Source organism: Curcuma longa, chromosome 16, assembly GCF_044706935.1.
Source record: "Curcuma longa cultivar G26 ecotype Majalengka, Jawa Barat chromosome 16, ITB_CL_G26_1.1, whole genome shotgun sequence".
NCBI classification, from domain to species: Eukaryota; Viridiplantae; Streptophyta; class Magnoliopsida; order Zingiberales; family Zingiberaceae; genus Curcuma; species Curcuma longa.
This window is the reverse complement of record NC_133876.1, coordinates 4,350,314-4,375,131: the sequence shown is the minus strand read 5'-3', so window position 1 is coordinate 4,375,131 and position 24,818 is coordinate 4,350,314. Positions and strand designations below refer to the sequence as shown.

Here is a 24,818-nt window from a genome sequence, read left to right as displayed (position 1 = left end):
ATCATAATCCTAGCATTATATATTGATGACATATTATTTATAGGAAATGATGTACCCGTTCTACAGTCTGCTAAAGTTTGATTATCAGAAACATTCTCCATAAAATACATGGGAGAAGTAACCTATATCATTGGGATTAAGATCTATAGATATAGATCAATAAAGTTATTTGGTCTTTCACAGTCTACATACATCAATAAAGTGCTAAAATAGTTTAACATGGAAGAATCGAAGAAAGGTTTTATTCTTATAAGACATGGGATTCACATGAGTTAGATCCTATATGTGTTAGCATATGATCAATCATGTATGCTACATGATTTGCTAGGTCTGATGTATCATACGCTCTAAGTGTCACAAGCAGATACTAGTCGAATCCGGGCATGGATCATTGAATGACTGTTAAAGAAATCCTTAAGTACTTAAGGAGAACTAATGATTTATTTTTAGTATACAAAGGGGAGATATGATTATACATGGATATACTGATGTTAATTTCCAAACGGACAAGGATGATTCCAAGTCTCAGTCTGATACGTATTCACTTTAAATAGAGACGTAAGAAGTTGAAACAGTTTCAAGTCGAAATAAATTGCAGCTTCTGAAGTAGCAAACAAAGCGATTTGGATCAAAAAGTTTGTTACTGAATTTGGTGTAGTTTTGAGCATTATTGAAGCATTATTATAGTTTAGTGCAACAATAATGGGGTCATTGCTCAGGTCAAAGAATCTCATCAGCGATCCAAATATGTTCTTCACCGCTATCACTTGATTAGGGAGATCATTAGTAGAAATAAAATATAAATTAAGAGAATATCCATCGAAAGAAATCTAGTAGATCCTTTGACGAAATCTCTACCTCAAAATTAGTTTGAGAGTCATGTAGAAGCTTGTGGTATAGGCCAAATGGGAATATGTTATATTTTGAATCGTGTCCTAATACAATTGTCTTAGATAATATACTATTTATTGGATAATAAAATCATAATTTCAGTGTATATTCTCTATATATCTGATTAGATCTTAAATTCAATTAATAAAGTTTACAATACAATCCATAGCATGAGAGAAATTATGATTAGATCACAATTAGTGAGTATTTCTTCTTGTATAATTATGTATGTATTGAATTATTCTCTAGTCGATGATGAATTAATGAGACTGGACATAATTGATTATGTAAGACTAGCATATGTTAGACTCCTTGGTTTAACCAAGCAGTCGATCTTAATTGGTTGGAAATATTGAGATGTTTAGACTTAGTTAAATGTAACTAGTTCATCAGATGTGACTTACCATAAGATTTTATATTGTTCTATATATGTCTATAAAGATCTCATAGTAGTTTGAGTGCAAGTTTCCTTTGACTTGAGGTATTCAAGTCATTTTAGTCATGGAGACTTATACTTTGATATCTTAAGCAAACATCTTTTTGGAGGTGTGGCCTCAGGATGATTGGGTATAAGTCAAAGTGTCGGAAGGTAATTGAATAGCCCACAGAGATTCACCACTCTTTTTATTAGGAGACATATACCCTATGACTAATTGTTATGATTATTACTCGTAAGTCTTTGGCCAAAGCAGAAACACGTAGAGAGGATGGTCATCTTGGACAGTTGTTTAAGTAATTTGAATTCGCCGGACAAGAAACAACTGTTTGGGCTAGATGTGACATAGTCAGTCTAATGGAAACTAACACAGAGTATGTTTTGAACCAAGCGGGTATAAGATAAATAAAAGGAATAAACGCACGAATAACTGTAGCTGCTAAAGGATTCAGAAGTGGTTCTGAAATCAACTGTGATTTTTTTATTAATTAGGGATCATGATATACTACAAGGTGTCATTCATAATTGATCCATAATTAATGGTTAATTATAGACGATCAACATAAACTAGGAACCTATAAGATCATACATACTATAAGTTTATCCAAAAGACATAAAATAAGTTTGAGAATTGGATTCTCAGATCGAGAGAGATTAAGTTTGGTTGTTTCAGATGAAGGGCAAATATGGAAGCTATCTATTGGAATGGAAGCGTGGATGCGTCACGTCTTTTGAAGACGAATTGGATCCTCTTTGATTTAATTATAAATCAAATTAGTTTGATTTTAAACTAATATGGCTTGGTCTTAAATCAAACTTAATGCTAATGGTTTGTGTTAGTGAATACGGGTTTGGATTCTCGAATCAAACCCGCTATGAGATCTATAAATAGATCTAGTTAGAAGAGAAAGATAAGGAATTGGATTAAAACCTAAGAGATAGGTTTTTATCTTCTCTTCTCTCCCTCTCCTTTGTGCCGCCTGCCAACCACCAAGGGGTTCTCCCCTTTGTGTTGCCTCCACCCAACATGACCAATCGTCGGTGGACTTGCTGCCACTATTTAGCACTATCGGAGCCCCAACCTCCGACCACCCCTTCCTCCGTCGGCTAGCCACCGCCTCCAGGGTGCAGCAGCTGCGTAAACAATAGCTGGATAGAGGTTGTTCCAACCGTGAGGGAGCCTCTTCCACCACCCTTAGGTATTGTTCCGGCGAGCAATTGTTGCTACCGAAACTTCAACGACATTAGGCCTGTTGTTACTCATTGGCAACAAGCCTTCCGACCTTCGAACAGTGGCTTCATCGCCTCCGTTCAGTTCATTTCGTATCGTCGGATTATCTTGTGCTATTGGATACCGAATCGGACTATGGGTCCTCTCTCGGATCACTTTGTCTCCCTCCTTCGACAAGTATCAAAATGGAGATATGACATGTAGCTTAGTGAAGTCATCTCGTGGATACGAGTAGAGACAATCTTTCAAAAGGTTGCTAGTTGATGTCATTTAGGTTTCATGTTATCTAATAGGTATAATTTAATTATGCTACTTAATTCTATGATTATGTCTACACATGTGTGTATCCTTGTATGTGTATGATGCGCATTGTAATAATTTAGATTATTATGCTTCCATTGATTGTTTATTGAAATAAAAATTTTAACACGCATAGACACCCACTAGAAGGATGTTTTAATTATTAAGTTAGATGAATTCTTTTGCAATTTTGAACTTCATAAACAAGCTAATCATGATCAAAAAGAGAAGGGTGTAGTCTTGATTGTAAGAAAACCAAGTCAAGATCCAAACCAAAGGAGGAAGGCGAGTTGGAATCCAAGTCCAGACCATCAACTGATAAAGATGATTTATCTTCAAAAGTTGCTCATATGGTCAAACAGATGATCCTATGGAAGAAGTTCTCTCAGAGATTCGTAAAGAAGGAGATTTTGAAAAAGGATCTTATAAATGTCTGGTGCTTCAAATGCAACAAGAAAGGATACTTTAAAGTTGACTACCCACTTCTTAAAGAAAAGGATCTTGACAAGAATAAAAGAAGAAGAAGAAAGCCTTAAAAGAAATATGGGATGAGTCATCTTCAGAATCTGATTCAGACTCAGATCAAGTCAATGCATTGGTGGCAACCGAGGATGCATCCAATGTCGAGTCCGAGTCAGAGTATGACTCAACCTTAGATTTGAGTCAAATCAACGACTCATACGAGTTGATGAAGTAACAAATCCTATCACTAAAAAATTGCACGCTACTATTTTACTTAACTATGACTTTAGCTATACAAGTCACAAGTAAAGTCTCTACTTAGGAGGTCAAAGATCTCAAGGAAAAAACTAATTTTGACTTATTGGCACATATTAGTCAAGTTGGAATCTTAACTCAAGTGTCAAAGCTTGAGGAAGAGAATTTTAAGTTGAAAAACAAAGTTGATGAGTTGAAATCAATGTTGGGTAGATTCACATCTAAGTCTAAGTATCTAAATATGATGCTCAAGGTCAAGATGAGCTGCATATAATAGGAGTGGACTTGGATGTAGTTCAAATCAAAATCATATTTCTTACTTGTCATTAGTAAATAGAAATCTTAGACATAAGATGGCTTGAGTTCTGAAGTCCTATCTAGTTAACTAAGTAGGAAATAAATATTTTTGGGTGCCAAAATAACATATTTATTATATTAACTTAACTCATGCTAATACTTGCTACACTAACTCGAGCTCTAAATTAAAATGTGTTAAACCTCCAACTTAGGGGAGCTAATTCTTAGGTTTGTTTAGACTAATTTAGAATCAAACCTTGTTCACATGTTTAAATTGTTATCTCTAATATATATACTTATACTTTAATCTTTGTTTTATTATTTTCATTTTATTTTGAACTTAACATAGGTTTTACAGTAGACTGCATGATCCTATAGATTAGGTAGCCAATATATCTCATAAATATTTAAGATATAACTTGTTTATGTACCGAGCCACGTAGACAAACATGAGATGCTTAGGGTTAAAGTTTTCATTTCAGATGCTTAGATCAGTGTATCGACATGAATCAGAGTTAAAAAACTTTAAATTGATCAAGTTAAGTAAATTTTCCATGTTGATAGCTAATATTTCATAAGTATTAAGTTAAAAATTCTTACTTAACTTGATCAACAAGTTAAAGGCTTATATTTTATCGAAAGCTAAGTAATAATCTAAAAGTTAGACATTTCAAAAATTATATTTCTAAAAACTCTAATTTGTTTTTTAAAATATTTTTGAATGTTTATTTTTATGAAATAGTCTATTGATCTTAATGTGGGCTCATGTTAATCTTGAAGTTTGCAATTATTAGATCTGATTCAACTTATTTATTTTTATATAAAAATTAGTATTAAATATTAACTTATTTATTTTTATATAAAAATTAGTATTAAATATTACATAATAAAATTTAATAAAATGACATTTTAAATAACATATACTTTCACACCTTTAGATATTTCAAGTTTGGAATTTTTTTATTAAATTTTAATTAAACGGATCAAATCGGGCATAAAATTATCCATGGAAAGCCCATATAGGCCTATGCCAGTCCGGCCACACCTCGCTCCAAATAATCCCTTTTATAACTCTCACGGTCTCTTTGTATTTGGTTTTGGTGGGAGCGAGAGGGGAAGGAGAAGACACTCGCAACCTTCAACCCTGCTTCATTCTTTGGCGTAGCGGTTCTTATTTTTTGGTTTCTTGAGTGAGCGGGAGGAGATGGGAAGGAGAAGATACGACCTTTTCAAGAAGACAAAGCGACGCTTAGGTCGCTCTCAGCATCTCCGAGCCCGCAAACGAGCGGGTAAGCTTCCCAGGTGAGTTTTCTTGGTGATTTTTCTCAATGTTTCTGCTAGCTGGGAAACCCACCCTACCCCTCAATCTTGCTGCACATTCTTCTTTTTCTGCTACTAGGTGATTTAGGGTTCTTGGTGTAGCGGGAGGAGATGGGAAGGAGAAGATACGACCTTTTCAAGAAGACAAAGCGACGCTTAGGTCGCTTTCATCATCTCCGAGCCCGCAAACGAGCGGGTAAGCTTCCCAGGTGAGTTTTCTTGGTGATTTTTCTCAATGTTTCTGCTAGCTGGGAAACCCACCCTACCCCTCAATCTTGCTGCACATTCTTCTTTTTCTGCTACTAGGTGATTTAGGGTTCTTGGTGTAGCGGGAGGAGATGGGAAGGAGAAGATACGACCTTTTCAAGAAGACAAAGCGACGCTTAGGTCGCTCCTCCGAGCCCGCAAACGAGCGGGTAAGCTTCCCAGGTGAGTTTTCTTGGTGATTTTTCTCAATGTTTCTGCTAGCTGGGAAACCCACCCTACCCCTCAATCTTGCTGCACATTCTTCTTTTTCTGCTACTAGGTGATTCTTCTTTAGTAATTGGAGCTTTCTTTTCTCTGACATCCCCAATGCACGAACAAAGCAATTCCTTTTTAGGCTTCAACTTTGTTGGGAGGTCAAAAAGCCTAGGCTCTGTTTTGGTTTGTTTGCTTGTTTTATTGTTATTTATCTAACGCTTGACATGTCTCAGTTCTTTTGGTTTACTACACCAAGTTTCTGTAAGTTTCTTTCCTGATATTCATTTGAATTGTCTCTAGCTTGTTTGGTTTATCAGCTTCAACATTTCCAATGTCTATTCCATGTTCATTATAGTTTCATACCATCACACTCTTGCATACTTGGTTGAACTACCTTAAGCAAATATTGGATCCTCTAGTTTACAACATAGGATTATAATGATATAACTGAGTATACTTGAGATGCAATGTTCACCTTGTGTTTGAACCTGAGTTTGATGTTTCTAAATTCACTTATATGTTATTTGTTCATCTTTCCAGCCAAATATAGGGTTGTCTCTTGGACAACAGCGGAAGATTATTCTGCTGTTTTAGAGATCAATCACTTCTCCAGATATTTCAAGTATCTCTAACATTATTACATTAGCTAAAATGTGACACAAATGTTCAAGGTTTTCTTTCTGCCCTATGCTTTCTGCTTCTTTTGTCTTTGTCATGCTCTATCTTACTTTCTTGATGTTTATAATTGATACATACCCTAGTTACATGCTTCATTTGCTACAGTTCGTAATGTGCTCAGGGAGCTTGCTCTTTTACCGACACTTAAGTGCTTGACTTTTGACTTCATTAGTGCTTTAATAGATGAAAGCTCTGAAGAATTTGACACTGTGTAGGTAAAATCCATAAATTATTTAAATGTGTTTTCTTGACATGAAATATTCTATGTTTCTCAATGTGTAATGCTTTTGCTTCTTGGTAAGTTAATTACATCATTCTATGACAGCAGATTCCATCTTCCTAGAAGTTAGTTGTGGAGGATCCTTCAACCCTTCAAATTTTCTTTCATTATTATAGAATAATGAGTCCATTTTCAAAATAGGTATGGTTTATGCAACTTCTTATGAAATAAACACTAAACACGATGTTGCAGGTATGGTGTTGGCATGAAAGTAAGATGAGCCAAGTTGTGCTTGGTCATTTTTAATCCTTATTATTTATTTCTGAAGTTCTCATCAATTTTTTCCTAACAGAAACTATCAAGACTTTAAGCTCATAATGAAATGACCTTTAAGTTGAAATAACAGCTAATAAGAATTAGAAAGATGAGTGCATATAAAAAATGTTGCCCTTATTCAACCTAGGTATGTTATGAACAGGAATAGGTAGGAAAAGGTGTTAAATGATAGTTGTTGGAGGATGGTGTAGAAGGAACCAAGCTCAGGAGAAGGAAATGAGCAGATTAATGATTTTGTGGTGAAGAAAGTGAGAGGACTAAGGGGGGATTGAAGTGACAAAGATATATGGCAAGGGGAGGAGGGTAGGAGCATGTTTGAAGATTACGAAGAGTGTTAACGAAGTAGGAGATGGAAGTAAGCAGATTTGCAAGGAAGAAGAGGAAAAGTTATTTTCTTTGAAGAGGTAGGGAGAAAGTGGTTGCTATGGTTTAGAGGGGGCAATGTGGCGGTTGAGGAGAGGGACTATCATACAAAGCTGAAATCTGTGGTTTGTTCCCCACATCCATTATGTTAATGTGATTTATACCTCATATAAATACAATACGAAATCTAATTATTATTGAGAATATTAGCTATGTGGGATTAATCTCCTCAATGTACTTTATCTTTTAAATTCTTTTTGTATTTTTTCGTTTATTGCATTCGCCTTTGCATTATTATTATTATTATTAGTTTATAATATCAATATTTTTTTAATGTGACAAACTACATTCTTCTAACCTTGTTATTCTTTTTTTAAAAAATAATTTTCTCTTCCTATCTCTTCTCCATTTTCTTTTCCTTTTTTATTTTCTTCCTATCCTACTTTGTTTTCTTATCCTAATCTTTTTAACTTTTCCTTATCTTTCTTTAACTTCCTTTTTTTATCCTACCATTCTTTAGTTTTTCTTTTTTTATTTTCCTTAGTGGTGGTGCAAGGAGCACTAGATAATCGAATATGTATTTTGATCATGGTAAAATGTTCAAGTTAAGAGTGTATTGTGTACTGATGAGATAATCTAAGTGTGCAGGCAGCATAGAAAATCCTATTTGGAGGCTAGGCAAGGTAAGCCTTAGTTGGAGGCTAGGCAAAAAGTCCTGGTCAATGAGACTGGATAAAGAAGTCTTGGTGGATCAAGGACACTAGGTGGAAGTCTAGGCAGGTCAGTGACCGAACGTCTAGCAGATTAATGGGTCAGCGAAGACCGGACATAAAAGAAAGTCCTAGGGGTCAAAGGATCGAATGCTAAGCAGAATTCAAACAGGTCTACAGGACCGGATGTTTGGCAAAAAGTAACTCTCATGAGAAGACTAGGTGAGGATGCATTCCTTGAAGGGAACAGTAAACATCGATTTGACCTTGGGTATCATTGGAAAACTCAAAAGTCAAGTGTGATGTAGGAAAATGAGAATAAAAGAAATTCAGATTCCGAGCACCCCTATTGGATCCAAGTGCCCGAATGATACAGACGCCTCCATCAGATCTCGGCGCCCGGATGTCGATTCTTTCGGCCAGCTAGGCGGATAAGGTGACAAGTCCGGATTGGCCGGGACACCTCAGCTTCCAGCTACCCGAAAGGGATCTAAGTGCTCAGAGAAGGATAAGACGTGGTGGAGTCAAAGCTGATTCGACAATCACTATGTCAGCATTCTAGGCGCCTGGAGATGCTAAGTCAATCGGTTATCGTGGATCGGAGATCCCATGTGGGGGACCCTAGAAGGGGGTATGGGCGCCTGAATTGCTCAATATAAGCAGTTGTAAATAGAGCCTTTAGAACATCAATAACGACAATTCTGCGACCACTACTCACGCTCTATGCTCCCGAGACACTACTGCGACATCGAGATGCTATATCGACTATCACGCTTAAGCTCTAAATTGTAGTCGGTAATAAGTAGCTTACTTTTTAATTCTGTCTTTTGTGCTTAATTTTATAGGAACAGTAAACTTGTTACCGTTCCTCTAATTGTAAAAGATGAGATTCTTTCTTGTTGTGAGACTTTTAGTGAATTACCCATTGGAAGCAGTCAAGGACTGTAGACCTTGGAGTAGTAGACAAGGGTTGTGAATCAAGTAAAAACAAAATGTGTCCTCACTTTCTGTTCTGTTTGTATTTTCCACTGCGTACTCTAAAGCTTTTAAAATGAATTTTCGAAAACAAGTAAAGAAGCGAAGACCATCCCCTTTAGCGCTCTTTTCAATCCTACAATTGATATCAGAGTGGGGGCTCTCTGAATTGGTGAAACCACCATTCGAGCAATTTTTTTGTTGTTTTCTTTGCTCATTGATCAAGTAGTCTGAATTGGTGCAATCACCTCTTTTGACAACTTGTTTAGTTTTTTTAGAGTTGCTCGAATTTAGTGCAAACACCACTTGAGCGGTTTTTTGTTATTTATGCCTCCTTATTCCTACACTACTAATCCAAGACTAAGTCTTGGTACAGTTCTTTTAATTTTTTTGTGCAAGATATATGTTTGAATGACTCATCAAGAAGACCACAATGTACATAGCTCGTCCACCCCTCTTTTCTGGGGAAGACTTTGGCTACTAGAAGGGCCGAATGGAGTACCACCTGAAGACGCAAGTGGAGATATGAATAATCATCCAAACCAGTTACACTATCCCTAACGACAAAGGAGTCCTCCTAGCTTGTGACAAGTGGGACCAACAAACCAAGAGAAAAATTGAGGCCGACGTAAAAACTACATAGATTCTCTAGTGCGGTCTAACGAAGGAGGAACTCAACCTGGTAGGACCCTTCAATACTGCGTATAACTTGTCTGAAAAGCTAATCGAGTTGTATGAAGGAACCTCTGATATAAAAGTAAGTAAATGGGATTTGATTTTAAATAAATTGTATAATATAAAAATACAGGAAGGAGAATCTGCAAGCCACCTTTATGCTCGAATCCAAGACCTCCTCAATGGCCTCCACGCGATTGGACAATCAATCGAAAATTGGGACGTGATAAGGTATGTACTGAAAGCGTTTCTGAGAACTACCTTATGGGCATCAATGGTCGATGCTTACAAGGTCTCTCGAGATCTTTTAAAAATTAAGTTGGACGAACTTTGTATTGAATTTGAGTTACATGAACAAACTAATGCTAATCCCGTGGAGAAAGGAATTGCCTTAATTGCAGGACAATACAAGAAGAAGGAGATAAGGTCCAAGTCTTGAGTGGAGCACGAATCCGAAGACTAATCGCATTCAGAAGGCGACGGAGAACTCAACACCGAACTAGTCAACCTAGTTCGGAAACTGCTCAAAACAAAGAAAGGACTCATAAAGCACAAGATCAAGAAAATAACCCAAGCAATGAACAAGCTGAAGACCGAAGTAACTTGCTACGATTGCAATAAAAAAGATCACTACAAATCAGAATGTCCAAACCCAAGGACAAAAATCAACGAAGAAAAAAAGCACTAAAAACATGCGGGACGAGTCATCTTTAGAAGATTTTGATGAAGAAGAACAAGCCCAAGTGAACTTTTTAGCACTACCGGTGCATGATCAAGTGGCCGAAATCAAGTCCGAGTCCGAATCCAAGTCTGAGCCCAAGTTCGGATCCGAATTCGAAGCCGAGTCCAAGAGAAGCCACGGATCCATATCCGTTTCAGATGGTTCTAATAACAAGGTAAATCTCTCCTTGTTAAGAAATTATATTCCTTAATTTATGATTTGACTCGTGAGCTAGCTAAATCAAAAATCCAGGTCAAGTCTCTCCAAAAGGAGACCAAAGCCCTTAAGGAGAAGATTGACCTAAGGATTTCAACTAAGCAAGTTCAAATCAGAACTTTAACTCAAGCCCAACAATTTGAGCAAGAAAATTTCAATTTGAAAATTCAAGTTGAAACTCTTAAAGGGTCTTACCTCAGAATGATACTTGGAACTCAAAAAACTATATACAATTGATCCGGACTTGGATATAAGGCTAAAATATGATTCAAATCGTACTTATCTTTAGTAAATTGAACAAATAGACAACGAGTCCAAGCATAGGTTTCCAAGTCCAGCTTGATTAATCAAGTCAAACCAAACCAACATTGGGTTCCTAAGGATCAGATTCACTATCTGATTATATCTTATAAGGGTCATGATCCATGAGAAGCCAATATAAAAACCATATAGCTAGATAAACTGAGTATTATGTTTTATTTTATTTATTATTTATTTTATTTATTTTTTAAACTTAGATTGAAACTAAGTTAGATAAGGACAAAAGACTTCATTGACACTTGCCTAATCTAGTACCAGGGTAAGGCGAGATGATAGTACGTTAGGGAAATTTGATCTAGATAGTCAAGTGAGGTAAGGAGTACCCTACTTGGTTTGCTTAGCTAAGTGAAATTAACTAAAGCCACCCTGTCAAATCACAGACTAGTTAGATCAAAGTTTTTCATTAGATTAACTAAATATAAAATTTCATGAATTAGTTTTATCTTAGAAAATGGTCGTTGTTTCGATACTCAAGAAGGTCTCTGTGCCTCGCCATAGTCTGGAAGCTAAAACTTGAAATGTATATTTAATTGATCAATGATTAAACTTGAATCTAACTTAAGGTCAATCAAGACTTAAAATTTTAAATAAAAATAATTAACAAAATTGAACAACCATCTTCCACACTCGATAGGATTAAGTGATTGATAATCTAGAAATGAGTGAGATGAATTTAGGACGCAATCAACGAAACTCAAACCTACAAAAATTCAAGTAATTCAATTAATTCAACAATAATAAAGTTAATTAATTAAACCTTAATCAAATAATGCAAAAACCTTAAATAAGTTTAACTTAAACTTTAATAAATCTAAATTAATTTAACTCAATTTTAATTAACAAACTCACACAATTCACCCAAAATAAACGTTCATTAAACATTTATCATTAAATTAATTCGATTTAGATAACTTAACTTAAATTGAACCATCAAATAGACTAAGTAGGAATGTGCTTAGTAGACTAGACTTGGGTTAAAATAATATTTTTTCTGAATTAGTAATTATTGTTATGTTTTTCAAAATTGATTTTTCTAAAACTTATTTTTCAAAACTATTAGTAACAACTTATGTTTTTCAAAAATTAATTGAAATATGGACTTAGCCTAGGTCTACTAGTAGAAATCATGAATCTATAAATTTAGGCAACCAACATCTTACAAAGATCTTAAGATTAACTTACTTGTGTACTGAGCCACTTAGAATGGTATGAGATGCATAAGGTCAAGCTTGGATTTCAGATGTTTATGTTTGCGCATCATCATAAATCTAGGCTTAAAATACAAATGCATATAGATCAAGTTAAGTATTCCTTTATAGTAATTGATTAGCTTGAAACTTACACTTAACTTGATTAACTTAGTGAAAATTGTTATCTTCTGCTAGTCAATTAGTAACACAAGTTAGAAATGCTAATAAGGACAATTTCATAGATGCTCTATTTTCATATATTTTATTTTATAAACTTGGTTATCGTCCTTGGACATATATTTTAATTTTGACTCGTTATTGTTGGGACCGTTGCGTTTGCTAGAGGGGGGTGAATAGCAATTTTTGCTCTTGCCTACAATATTGTTAGCGGAAGCACAAGACAAAAACAAAATAAAGATCAAGCAATGCTAACCCCTTCGATTTACTTAGTATCCACCTCCTCGAGGTGACTAATCCAAGGATCCACACACACCACCAGAACTTTTCACTATGAACTTTCTCCTTCTCAAAACAACTTTGAAGGTGGAGAAACCTTTGCACTCGATCTCTTCCTCTTACAGATGTATAGAGAAGATTTGAGGTAGAGTATGAGAGCTTTACAGAACTTGAAGATCTTACAATGATGAGAAAAATGAGAACAATCGCGTCTCCAATCTTCAGTCTGTCTTTTTATATTTTCGCGATGCCAGTCGACTGTCCCAAGGACCAGTCGACTGGTGGGCTTCAACGACTACTGTAGATTGCGTTATTTCTCCAGCTGTTAGTCCAACGTTCGAATTTCAGTCGATTGAGACTTGCCTCAGTCGATTGGTCAGTCGACTAGTCTCAACCTTTCACTCAACCAAAGCTTCTGTGTGTTTTGGATCAAGACATCAGTCGACTGATACCATCACAGTCGACTGATAAAGCTGAAACTCACCTTTCATCTTCCTTCTTCATCCCTTAGCCTTGACTCACGCTTTCAAACATCTTCCACAAGTCTCGTGCTCTCTCACCTTGGATGCTTCAAACATCTTCCATAAGTTCGAGCCCATGACTCCTTATCCTTGCATTTGCTTGAGATGTTTCCCTTAGCTTTGTCATGCTACGTCTTTCTTTTGCTAAGAGGCCACACCTCTGGGACTTCACCATTTGCCAAGAGGCCGCACCTCCGGGACTTCATCTTTTGCCAAGAGGCCACACTTCCGGGACTTCACCGTTTGCCAAGAGGCTGTATCTTTGGGACTTCACCATTTGTCAAGACTTCAAACCTGGACTTTCTTGTTTACTTAAATCACACATGTTAGATCACCAATATTGCCTAACTTAAACTCATTTAGCCAAACATTAAAACCAACTGATACTTGGGGCAAAATTGTACCAACAGTTATTACAAGGATCACTTCTTTTTTTTTTTCTCAGACCTTCGTGCTAAATTTCAACTGTTTTAAAACTTTAAAATATCTTTCCCCTAATACTTTAAAGAGCAATGATATACTACATGAAAATGCAACATAAAAATACAACATGACACACTATAGACCTGGGTCCCACATCCATGTAGTGGCTCTCACATCCATGCAGTGTAGTGTGTCATATTGCATTTTCATGTAGTGTATCATCACTGTACTTTAAAACCCCTATTAAACTTCTTTTTGATTATATCAAAGGGGGAAAGTAACTTCAAAGTTAAGGATAAAGATAAGTGGTTTTGATAACGTATTTTTTAAAGAAAAATATTTTTTAACTACGTTTTTCAAAGTAAAACATTTTTTACTATGTTTTTCAAAGTAAAATATTTTTTTCATAAAATGTTTTTCAAAGTAAAATATTTTTAAAAAATATATTTTTCAAAGTAAAATATTTTTTAACTACCACTTATCTAAGTAGATGTTTTCTAAAGGATAAAACTTTCTTATACCAAAACAAAGTTTTTTAACTAAGTTTTCTCAGTGATCTTTAAAACTCAAAGCCAAAAAGAAAAAGATAAGATCCAATTCAGGGGAGAGAAAAGTTATATTATTTCAAAAAATAAAGACCACTTTAATTTCAGGGGAAAAGACTGAATTAAGGAGAGTATTCTTTTAAATATTTTGATTTTTAAAAGTAATTTGACTTAACTTTAAATTAGGTTGTCATAATCAAAAAGGGAGAGATTATTGGTGTAGGGAACACAAAATAATCTAAGTGTGTAGGTAGCATAGAAAGTCATAGTCGACGGCTAGGCAAAGCAAGCCCTAGTTGAAAGTTAAGCAAGAAGTCCTGGTCAGTGAGACTAAGCAAGAAGTCTAGGCGGGTCAGTGGACCAGACGTCTAACAGATCGATGGGTTAGTGAGGATCGGATATCAAAAGAAAGTCTTAGGGGCTAGAGGATCACATGCTAAGCAGAAGTCCAAATAGGTCTGGAGGACTGGATGTTTAGCAAACAGGAACTCTCTTGAAAGGAGTAGGTGAGGATGTGTTCCCTTAAAGAGAACAATAGACGTCGATTTAGAGTATCACTAGAAACTCAAAAGTCAAGACCAGACAGTTGTAAACTGTCCAAACATAACTTCCTGTATTGTATTTGTACTGTGCTAACTCTGTGATGTAGGAATAGATCCAGACTTGGGCACCCCTATTAGATCCAGGCTCTAGGACGATCCAAGTGCTCCTATTCGATCCGGGCACCCAGATGTCGATTCTTCGGGCTAGCAAGACGGATGAGGTAGTAAGTCCGGATTGATCAGGACACCTTAGCTTCTAGGTGTTCGGAAGGGATCCAGGCGCCCGAAGAAGGATAAGACGCGACGGAGTCAAAGTTGATCCGGTAATCCCCACGTCAGCATTCTAGGCGCCCGGAAGGGATCCAGGCGTTCGGAGATGATAAGTCAACGATTATAGCGGATTAGAGAACCCAGGTGGGGGCGTCTGGATTTCTTAATATAAGCAGCCGCAAATAGAGCCTTCAGAACATCAATAACGATAATTCTGCGACCACTACTCACGTGCTCTACGTTGTTGAGATGTTGCTACAACACCGAGATGTTACACTGACAATCGCGCTCAAGCTCTAAATTGTAGTCGGTAACAAGTAGCTTATTTTTAATTCCATCTTTTGTGCTTAATTTTCTAGGAACAGTAAACTTGTCACCGTTCCTCTAATTGTAAAAGACGAGATTCTTATTTATTGTGAGAAAGAGTCTTTTAGTGAATTGCCCATCGAAAAATTTCAAAGACTGCGGGCCTTAGAGTAGTAGCTAGAGGTTGTGAACCAAATAAAAACAAAATGTGTCTTCACTTTTTGTTCTATTTGTATTTTTTGCTGCGTACTTTAAAGTTTTTAAAATGAATTTTTGAAAACAAGTGAAGAAGCGAAGTGCGCTATTCACAACCCCCTCTAGCATTCTTTTTAAATCTACACTTAGTCTTTTTTCTCTTGTTCATTTTCTTGAATCAATACCTTTGTTTTCTTCTTTCAGTTTCTCCTTTATATTGCCTTTGTTTTCCACTTTTATTTTGTTGTCCTTATTTTGCTTTTGTTTTTTTTCTTCATTTTACTTCTCATCTTCATACTTTTCTGTTGCTTGTTGCCTTCTCTTTTTATCTTCCTTATTTAGTTCTTTTTATTTTCTATTTTCTTTTTTTCTCAACATCTCTTTTATTTTTATTTATTTATTTTATTGCTCTTTTATATTTTTGCCCTATTCTTGTTTTGAATTATGCTCTTTTTGTCTTTAATTTGTTTCTTTTTCTTATTGTACTCTTCTTTACTTCTCTTTTATTTTTTCTTGTATCCTTATTTTCATTTGAATTCTTTTTTGTTCTTAACTTCTTCCTTTTTCTTTTAGTTAGTCCCTTTCTCTTGTTCTTTAACTAATTCTTTTATTTTATTCTTTTAGTTTATTCTTTTAGTTCAACGCATTATAATGTTTTTCGTCCTTTATTTTAGTTGTTTGTGTTATTCTTTTGACTTTCTTGGTCCTTTGTTCCTATCTCTTTTTATTCTCCTTTACCATTTCTTCTTCTAGTTCTCATGCTCATACTTGCACTCATTCTTGTATTTTGTTGTTGTTTTTATCTTTATCTAATCATTTTAATTGTCTATTTTTGATTGCTCAACATCTTTTTTAATTTTATTCTTATTTATTTCATTGCTCCTATCCTTTGTCTTATTCTAATCTTTTTTTTTTAAATTCTTCTCCTTGTTTTCCTCTTCTCAGATTTTTCATCATCTTTTTTACTTTCTTCGCCTACTTAATCACATTGTCTTTTTCTTCCTTTTGTTTTATTACACTCCTTTTACTTATTTTATTCGTTATTTTATATTTTTTAACTCCTCATTTGTCTTTTTTTGTATGTGTTTCTCTTTTTTTTTTCTTTTTATCGATAATACTATTATTACTAATATTATTTTTTTTTTTTTTCAACTCATGATTTATCTTCCTTTTTTAGCTTCTTTAATTTATTTCATACTTTTGTGTCATTTTTTTTAAATATCATTTTATTGATTAGTGTGGCAAACAATATCCTTTTAACCATATTATTATTATTTTTATTATTTTTCTCTTCCTACCTCTTCTTCCTTTTCATTCCTTTTTGTTTTCTTCCACTCTTATCATATTTTTTTGTTTTCTTATCTATTCTTTATTTGTCATGTGCTTCTCTTTGCCCTTAGTTCCTCCTTTTGCTTTTTATTATCTTTTGATTTCTTCTTTTTTATTTTTCAATTTCTTTATTTCCCTTTATTTCTTCTTTTTTTCCCTCTTATCTTCTTATTTTTTCTCTTGCTTAGTCTATTTCTCTTGTTCTTAAATTAATACCTTTGTTTTCTTCTTTGAGTATTTATTGTCTATTAGACATTGCAGGTTTGAGAAGCAACTTTTTCCATGGTGCCTCAATTGTTCGATTTCTTCCCATATCTGGTGGTTATATTTGAAAGAAGCTTTAACTATTTATAGGTAACTTCATCAATCAGTTAACAATGCAAATGACATGGTTTAAAATCTCGTACCATATCAGGTAGTATCGGTGAAACAATTTTTTCCGCCCTCCCCCCTAGCATGCCTCTAGTGTCGACACTCCCCAAAGTCGTGTGGCAGTCGCAGTGGACCCAACGCGTGCGACTTGCGGTCGCGGCAGAGGCGTTGTGCACGTCTAACTTCGGTTGAAATGAGATTTGCCATTTTATGTTACAATCCTCGTGATCGAGGGATCACTCCTCTCCCCGTTTGGGGTGGGGTTTACCCTATCCTCGTAAAATCCTCATGATTGAGGGGTAGCTCCTCTCTTTGATCGGGGCAGAATTTTTTCTAATTTGCTTCTCTCCTCGGATGGGGCGAGATTTACGTTATCTTGGTACAATTCTCACGACCGTGGGATAGCTCCTCTCACCGATCAGGACAGGATTTGATCCATCAAATTCTTATTATTTTTGGCCACGAGATCGAACTCTTCTCTTCGATCCAAATGAAATAGATATTCTAGTATTTTGGACATTCTTATTATTATTCATGGTCGTGGGATCGAGCTCCTCTCCCGGTTAAATTATAATCTGTATTACAGGTATATTGGGCATTCTTATGTTATATTTTCATGGTCGTGAGTTTAAGCTCCTCTCCCTAGTTGGATTATAATCAATATTCAAGTATTCCTAGTATTTTTATTTTTAGCCGTGGAATCAATCTCTTCTCCCTGGTAGGATTATAATTGATATTACATTCTTATGCTTATTATCTTCATGACCTTGTGATCGAGTTCCTTTACTCGGTTAAATTATAATTGATATTCACGTATTATAGGTATTCTTATGCTTATTATCTTTATGGCTGTGAGATCGAACTACTCTCCCCGATCAGATTATAATCGATATTCTTGTATTCTAAGCATTCTTATGCTTATTATCTTCATGACCGTAAGATTAAGCTCCTCTCCCCAATCAGATTATAATCAGTATTTTGGGTATTCTTATTCTTGGCCGTGAGATAGAGCTCTTCTCCCTAGTCGGATTATAATTAATATTTAGGTATTCTTATTCTTATTATCTTCATGTCCGTGAGATCAAACTCCTCTCCTCATTCGGATTATAATCAGTAGTTAGGTATTCTTATGTTTATTATCTTCATGGTCATAAGATCGAGCTCTAATTCTTGGTCGGATTATAATCGATATTTAGGTATTCCATACATCCTTATTCTTAGCTGTGAGATCGAGTTTCTCTCCCTAATCGGATTACAGTCGGTACTTAGACATTCCGAGCTCTTCTTATTTTCTTCATGGCTGTGGGATTGAGCTCCTCTCTCCGATCATATTATAATCAATATTCATGTATTCTGGAAAATTTTATACTTATTATCTTTATACCAAGGGATCAAACTCATATCCTGGTGAGATTATAATTGGTATTCTGGTATTTCGAGCATTTTTATTTTTATTCTTGACCATGGGATTGAGCTCCTCTCCTTGGTTGGATTATTATCAGTTAACTTATTTGAGTTTATTTGAATCACATTTCTATGTCATAGATAAACTTCTATCTCTTGTTTTGCATAATCTACTAATGTTTGTTTTATAGACTTGTTAGATTCCAAAGTTAGCAAAGACCTATGAAATAAAATTGAATGATTAAAGGGGAACTCAAAAATATTTCTAGTAGGATATATATGATGCATGACAGCTGAATACTTGTTGGATATGTCTCATATGAATTTTGAAGCTTCATCTTATGAAGCTAAATAGAACTTAAGCACAGTATTACAATTTAATCAATTGTCACATTTCTCAAATTAAAATTTGATAATGTCTAATCAAAATTGAAATTTCTAGCATGGTTTCCTATTCAAACATAGAAACACAACTTTTATTCTTTACTTGTATGGTATTGTTTTCCTTTCATTTTCTTAGCATAGGATATGGATGAATGGCACCAAATTTTCACCATGATCAAGCAGAAAGACTCAGGCTTTGTGCTGAAGTGTTATATATTATATTATTTGAGAACTATAAAGATGTTAATTTTGTTCTTATTGCTTTAATTTTGACACTTTTATAATTTGTATCTTTTACATGATGCATGTTATTATTTAATGTATTCTCAGCTCCTATCTCTTGTAGTTGTTTCCATTCTAAACCTTATAAAAATTGAAATTTCTTATGCAATGCTTCTAAAAGATGTTGCATATGCTGCTACTAGACATGTCTACTACTATGAGTTCTCCAATTTCCTCAACTTCAGTGAGGGGTAATGATTTTTGATATGCACTTCATTTGGTTTAGTTTTTCATTAATCAGTTGCTTTTCTAATTTTGTTATCATTATTACTATGTATTATTATTTGTTACATCTATACAATGATTTATTGTTCTTTTAAGATTTTCAAAACTGAATGTTTGTATTTCTACATGATTTTGATTATCTAATCTCTATGTATAAGTTTCAAAGATCTTTTAGTATTGAACTTTCCAACGAGCATCCAAACATGTGCATTATTCATCGAAAAATTACATTTATTCTTAGGCAGTGGGCTTTTGAGGTTGTAAATTTTTTTTTATTTCTTTGTGTTTCCTATTAATAGTTTGAGGACATTGACCTGAAGTAGCATCTTATTATTGCATGTTGGAGCTCTTTTGGAGTTTACCTTTGGTGTGATACTTGGCATGATTTAATTACATGGACATGTATACTTAAGGCTCATGTTTTGATTATTAACATGATTTAATCTGTTAGTTTTAGTTTACTTAACACTTAAGTTACTGGAAGCAAGGTTTTATTTTTACTTAACTAGATATGATACGGCATATGCTAGTTTCGTTTTTCTTTGAAAAATGAGACTATTTGGGTATTATTATGGTCATCAAGCTGTGTTAGTTCCAACTATTTGGGTATGGCTGCAATACATGATTTTGTAGCATTTGAATTCCTTGATTGCCATTAGTTTTTCTAACATTCTAAATTAAAATGCCCCTACTTGTATTTAATTTAAAATATATTACACCATCCAAAGTGCTCTTTACCTATACATAAGTGATGTTTAAAGATTATGATTTATTCACTGTATTTTGCTTAATAAGTATTATTAACACACTCTGAAACACAGGTGTGTGGGACTAAGAAGGATAAATTGAAGTTGATAGAACACAATGGTTAACCAGTGTTTGTTATGTCCTTGGGATGTAGGTAACATGATCTTGCTTAGCTATTTTAGAAGAAGAGAACAATAGACAATCAATAAACTATAATAATAATAATAAAAGAGAGGATTATTCTGAGATCTTACATGTCATTATTGTAAAAATTCCAATAACATGATAGTCTTTTCACTTTAATTTGACTAGATTCAATTTGTTTTTCTTTCTCCTATTTTCATAGATGAATGCACTTCTTCATTAGCATTGTTACTCTGACAAAATTAGCCTATTAGATTGTTGTTGATCACTTTCTGCAGACAATCATAAGGCACTGACAATGCTTATCCTATGAGCACCTATTTTTGTTATAAGTGTTGTTCTTATTGTCGTTTCTTTTGATTCCTTTACAGAGTACCTTGCACAATATTATAATTTAGAGAGTGCCACTTTAATAATATTCAAAGCTAGTTGTAATGCTCAAAGCCTTTTTGTGTGGCTATGGAAGGTTTGTTTTTTGAAATCCAATAAATTTAATTTGTTTTGCAAATATGATATCCAAGTAGTCAAACCAAGCATATAAATAATCAATTTTCCCCAGCTACTATAACTCTCTTAGAATCGGCATGATTCCCTTCAACTATAGAGCACCAAAATTTTTTTTTATTCTGATGTGTCCAAGCATTACTAATCTTTCTTGTCTCATTGTAGATGAACTTTGTGCCAACTTTTAATCAAGTTAATATGTATCCACTGTAGCAGCTTCTTGCTGCGAATTGTAGTGTCCAAGCTCCAATATAGAAAGAACAAAAGTTACTTTGTCCTTATTGGTTCTCTTATGAGCTATTTCTTGCTGATTTGTTGGACTATGTTAATGAGCGACTTTTGTTACCTTGCTGATGTTTATTGTGGAGTGGAAACACAATCTTGGAGTTTCCTGGAACTTCATTTGATAGTTGGACTTGGTATTTCTTCATTAAGGTAATTTTAATCTTTCTTTTTGACTAATGTTTTTAATATCTCATCCTTCAAAGAATTTCTTAACCATGATTAGACTATCTAGAAACTATTCTAATGCGAGCCTCAACACTATGATATCCATCTTAGCAAACGATTTGAGGCAAGACTATCTAGAAACTATTCTAATGCCAGCCTCAGCACTATGATATCCATCATGGCAAACGTTTTGAGGCAAGACTATCTAGAAACTATTCTAATGTCTGCCTCAACACTATGATATCCATCTTGGCAAACGTTTTGAGGCATATACAAGTATTTGTTTATGCCCTATTGTTTTACCTCTAAGTAACTTTGAGAACAATTAAGTGTAGCCAATTTGGTCCTGTGTTCTTATGAAAAATAGTATATAATAGGCTCAAAAGACTACTATAAAATTAAACAACCTTATCAATGTGATTGAAAGATTTTAATTTCATTTTAACTTTATAGAAGTTTACTCAAAGCCCTTGAGTAATGAATATTGCTGGAGGTAATGCATTTCATTAGATGTTAATAATGTAGGATCGTTGGGGTGCGCTGGAGGGGGTGAATAACAGTGGTTCTTGTTCGTTCATTTTCGTTTGTTCGTACTATCAAAGAAACTTAGTACCGGAATTAGTAAGTAAATAGGAGATTTACGGATTTACTTGATTCTTAATCCCCTAGGATTAGTACGTACAAGGTCTATGTACGGGAGGCGTCCGTCCACTAGTGGTCTCTTTTCCGAACCTTGTTCGCAGGCGGAGAAACTCGTCTTATAGTCCAATCAAGAATATAAATTAAATACCGGACAATAAGAAAAAGGAACAGCAAACTCTCGTATAGCCGATTTAGAAGCCCTTGAGCGCTGCGCACTCCTCCTGGAACTTCCCCGGTTGTACGGGCCTGATTCCGTTTGCGTTCAGCAGCATCACAGGATGAAGAATGAGGCGTAGAGAGATGATCTCCTTGTGGTGCACGTTCAGCTTGCTTATATAGAATCTTCTGGCCGCTTGGATAAGATCTGATTCGATCCTATATCTTTGGACTCTATTCGGGCTGATTCTTTTTGATTCGGGCGCCTGGAACACAGAGGGGCGCCTGGACCGTCTAGGCGCTTGGAATAATATTCGAGCGCCCGGATCCGGTCAACTCGGGTTTGAATTGAGTTGACTATGGACTTGGTTCGGCTGCTTCTGTGTGTTTAGGGCTGAATATTCGGTTAAAATCAAACCGAATAAACTGAAAACTGAATAAATCAACTTTTTTCGACCAAACCGAACCGATCGAATTTTTTAATAATAACTGAATAAATCGGTTAATTTGATATAATATCGGTTAATTCGATTAAAAATCAAATTAATCGATTTTTCTAACACAAATAGCTTAATTCAATTAAAATGATGGTATCAAATATTTTAGTCTCCGTTCAATCAAATAAATGTAAGTAAATAATAAAAAAGAAATGAAGTAGAAATAAGAATATAATTCATTATTTTTATTTTTATTCACTTTGATAATTTATGGAGCTGGGATGGAGATTATAGATAGATAAGACATAACAAATTTTTGACCATTTTCCTCTCCTTTTCCACATGGATTCTTTGATTTTCAAGTTCAAATAAAATTTTACACAGAAATATAATTTTGATTATGATTGATATATCTTTCCGATTCATTCACAAAACATTATTTCCTTCTAAATGTACAAACAATCCATCTAGCATCTGATAATATTTGACATATAATATAATACAAAACTCAAATATAGATGTATGAAAAAAACCTCCCTATTCATAAGATTGAAAGAATAATAAAGAAATATTATTTATTTGCCCAATAATATTGGATAGGATTTTATAAATCTCATAAACTTGTATAAAAATTTGAGTTTAGCAAGATTCTGATTTAGATTTGACACACATAATTCATTCACATAATTGAACAGTCACAAATCATTATCTCACAAGAGACAATTTTAGAGAAAATTATGAATTAGAAAATACCATACAGTAATTTTGTTTGTCTTAAAAATTGCTGACAATTAGTATAGAAGGTTCTAAGTAAAATTATAAATATTATCCACTAACACATTACAGATCTATTTGTTTGAGACATACATGAAACTTCACACAATTATTGAAAAACTTAATAGACAATCATTTGGTTAGAAACATCAAGATAAAACATTAATCATTTGAAGAGCATCTTTTCACGTAAACATTGGAGAACAATTTTTCAACCCCAACATAGCCATGTGTATCCTTAGCATTCCTTCCAAATCAACCTGCATTATATAAATCAAATTGCATAAGATTCACAATCACTATCACATGTTTATTGAACAAGATAATATGGATAAATATTCAGAGTTTAGCACAACAACTTAAACCAATGAATACAACAGAGCTAGAGCTTCAATTCCAACAGTAACACTAACATCTAAATCCAACAGATTCAATTGAATACAATAGATTCAGGGGGTGCTTGGTATAAATTCGGTAATGGGAATGGTAATGGGTTTCATTGAGGGGTTAATGGTAATGGAAATGATTACTGGATTGATGGTGCTTGGTATAGAGAAATGGGTATAAGATTTTACGCCCTGGGAAACAGAGGAAGCGGCGCGTCGTTGATGGCGAAGGCAGCGATTCGATCGCATCCGTGGTCGCTATACTCTCTGGCGATCATTCAGTTCGACGGAAGCGGCGGCTCCAAAAACGCCAAGGATCTCCGCGTCGACGTCGCGCTGAGCGCCCGCGCGACCTTCTTTGGCCAGCGTGGAAGAATGGGCCGCATCGCCGGGCGACAACGGAGGGAATCGCTGAGGAGACTGCTGTCGCCGCCGCCGAAGGAAGCCCCCCTCCTCAGCGACTTTGGCTGGAACTTGCCCCCTCCGGAGCCGCACCCAGCCAACCAATTCCTCGTCGACTGGTCCCAATCCTCCCCAACGCGGCTTCTGGAGGACCTGCGCCTCTGCTCGCAGCGCAACTGCGGGTGGCCGGAGACCCGCCGACACGAGTTCCGGCGGTGCTCGGTCTGCGGCGTCGTCAGCTACTGCTCCGGCGTGCCAGGCTCTCGATTGGCGGCTATCGCACAAGGCCAAGTGCGTGCCTCCTGCCATCTTCGTCGCCGACACCGATTGAGAGAAGAAGAGGAGGAAGATGGGAGAGCTTAGATGAACGGGGGAGAAGACAAAGGGGGCGGCCAAGAGGGGGAGGGAAGAATCGTGGCGGGGCACGGGGTATCGCTGTCCACGGGAACTTCTCTGTTTAATCCTCTAGATTAGAACTTCTCTTAACCTCCAACTAGGACTGCCTAGTCTCCAATTAGAATTTCCTTGTCCAATCCTCCAGATCAGGACTTTCTCTGCTTAGTTTTCAACTAGAACTTTTGTTACGTCTCTAGAGATGACCATCCAAAAAATTTCGACAGCATCTCCCCTGTAACTATGACAATTTCCTTGAATACATGTATACAAAAGGCTAACACGGCCACAATAGGGACTACATGCCCACATCCACATACCACATATGCATAACAGATAAAAACAAGGCTCATACGACCACAACTACTAAACTAATGTATGAAATGACAATTCTGCAACATATAGAAAATCTACGTAGCGAAAACATCGAAAATTCAAATAGACGCACAACGAGTATAAGTCCAAAATCA

At 35.3% G+C, this 24,818-nt stretch overlaps 1 pseudogene; it reads left to right on the top strand.

Moving 5' to 3' along the window:
• Positions 1-23,724: 23,724 nt before the first annotated feature.
• Positions 23,725-24,286, top strand: LOC141847611 (F-box protein At1g67340-like; annotated as a pseudogene).
• The last annotated feature ends 532 nt before the right edge of the window (positions 24,287-24,818 follow it).